This window comes from Ictidomys tridecemlineatus, chromosome 11 (genome assembly GCF_052094955.1).
Source record: "Ictidomys tridecemlineatus isolate mIctTri1 chromosome 11, mIctTri1.hap1, whole genome shotgun sequence".
NCBI lineage: Eukaryota > Metazoa > Chordata > Mammalia > Rodentia > Sciuridae > Ictidomys > Ictidomys tridecemlineatus.
In genome coordinates this window covers 115,095,241-115,097,978 of record NC_135487.1, presented here as the reverse complement: position 1 = coordinate 115,097,978, position 2,738 = coordinate 115,095,241, and the positions used below count along the sequence as shown (strand labels likewise).

The 2,738-nt window shown below is 32.6% G+C and overlaps 1 pseudogene; it reads right to left on the bottom strand.

The window, feature by feature from the left end:
- Positions 1-1,790: 1,790 nt before the first annotated feature.
- Positions 1,791-2,416, bottom strand: LOC144367773 (signal recognition particle 14 kDa protein pseudogene; annotated as a pseudogene).
- Positions 2,417-2,738: the final 322 nt, after the last annotated feature.

Below are 2,738 nucleotides of genomic sequence, written 5' to 3'. Positions count from 1 at the left end.
TGATAAATTTTTTGTTTCTAAATTATAACTTAGTTTGTAAGTATTAAAAAAAGATGAAAAAATACAATTTTAATTGCAAAATGTCTTCAGGTTGGGATTATATTTTTTCTTAAATCTGTATATATGACCCTTCAGATTTTTCAAATTTATATATTTCCCCAATTTTAACTTTCAAAAACTTACATTTAGCTTATTTCAGAAAGCAATTCAATGCTCAAGACTTCAATCTTCATCATAATTTTGAATAAGCAGGATAATAACAAATATACTTTGGTGATTTTTTTCATTACAAAATGAAAATTACATTTTTCACAAAATAGTTCTACAAATGGATTTTTAAAATTTTTAAAAATATTTAATTTTTAGGTGTAGATGGACACAACACCATGCCTTTTATTTTTATGTGGTGCTGAGGATCGAACCTGGGTCCCGTCCATGCTAGGCGAGCACTCAACTGCTGAGCCACAGTCCCAGCCCCGATTTTTTAAAATTTTGACAGGTAGTTTTTCTTAAAATCCATTGAAAATTTGTCACTGTTGTGGTAGATATAAGTTATGTTTTTCTAAATTATTGATGCTTTTTGAAGAATAAATTCAGACTTTTTATGGCATTCTTTTGACTTACTTTTTCCAAGAAAAGAGGCTTAAATACATTAGTTTGTCTTCTGTTTTCCCCTGTTTATAATTATCCATATATATGCCCAAAACATGTTTAAGAAAATTATTCTGTTACCAGGAGGTGAATTAAAAAAGATTTGGAAAACTACTCTATGTCTGTTGAATTCCTACATCTTTCAGTAATTAATTCAAATATTACCTTTTTAAGAAGGTTTCTGTGGTCTTCTCAGCTGGACATCATGTCCCTCCATTATGTGCACACTCTCTCAGAGAGGACAACTTTAGACTTTATATCTTGCATCTTTTATATCTTAGCATATTTTCTGTGTTTTAATTAACATTATGATCTTTATTTGAATACTGCTTTCAGGATATAATATATGTTTTTCTGTATCCCTTTAAATATTATTCTGAGTTCTTAAGTATGGTATGTAATAATATTGTTGATTGATTCTCTGTAATATCTGGGCATTTTTATTGTTTCTGTTTACTCTTTATTCTGTCATTTACTCTTTATTTGAGTCTGAATGCCTCAAATATTTACATTGGAAATTCAGGACCACCAAATCTGGAATAAGGCTGGAATTTATTGTCTGTTAATTTTATATGCCCCACAAAATATTTCGTCTAAAGTACACTTTAGAGATGCCTTTAATTCATAGTTGATATATTCTCTTTGGATTCAAGGATAAAAATCTCCCTTGAATAAAAATGAAAAGGTTTTTTCTTTTTTTTCTTTTTCATTACCTTAGAATCTTTATTTTTAATGATTTTGTAATATGTTTTTCCTAACGTGGTTAAGCAGATTTTCATTTGGCTATGAGAACTCTTCCAAACTTAATAAATTATGATGATAAACTTATACAACCTGGTGGAAAGAATGTCCATGAGATGATACAACTTTTATAATTGTCAGGTTTCAATTAGAATAATCTAGAAAATAGGGCTAAAACATTCAGTAATCACATCATCCAGAATTAGTTATTGCCAGACTATTAAAATGGGGGAGGGGGGTTGAGGGGATGTAACTCAAGACTGCTTACATAGCATGTGTGAGGCCCTGGATTCAATCCCCAGCGACACACACACACACATACACACACACACACAAAAAAAAAAAAAAAAAAAAGGTGGATGGGGTTGATGGGGGTGGGAAGGATCACATAAGCACAGTGCTGATAACAGGTGTTTAATGATACAATGCTCTTCACAGGGATGACTACAGAGACTTTTTAAAACTAATTTAGGAATTTATAACCATGCATCATAAATCTGAAATAAAACTACTTTCTTACCACAAATACTTTGTAAACACTGCAACCTTTCTTCTCTCCAAAATAACCCTAATATCACTTGAAAACAGTTAATGGGGGAACCAGAAACCTAGATTTATGAACAAAAATATAAACAAAATGGAAATATGTAATTCAGTGGTTTGATAAAAGCAGGGAACTCGGTGCTCTTTACTGTGCTGCTTTGCTCTTCTTACTCTTGCTCTTTTTGTCTCTCTTCTTCAGCCCATCATGTTAGCTCTCAATAGGTTTGAATAAGCCATCTGAAATTTATTCACTTCTTTGGAGCTCACCACTGTGCTGATCTTCTTTTTTTCATCCGTTGCTCTCAACAGACACTTGTTGTCTGAGGGCTCAACGCCCTCCACAGAACCCTTACTCGGTGTGGGTTTAGTTCGACCATCATACTTCTTCAAGGTGATGTACACGCTGCCCGAAAACCGACACTTCTGGAAGAGCCTGGTGAGCTCCGTCAGGAACTGCTCGCTCTCCAGGAGCACCATCGCAGCGCTCTGGTTTTTTCATTCTAAACACATTCTCTATGATTTTACAGAGGATTCACCATCTCTGCGATATTTTCAGAATATAAACCTTAATCTTTAAAATTAGTTCTCATATGGCAGCTACTTAAACTTATTTTTTGTTGTTCTTAAACATAACACAATCAGATCTTTGCTAAGTCTTCAGGACGAAAAATATATCTATTCTCTATTAGATATAAATATATTTTTTTCTGATTGACTGTATTTTAGGGGGCTGAAACCCTGTTAACCTTTGGGTACAGCAAGCCCTTAGAAAATGATCTTATTTTAATGAAATAAAATTTAAA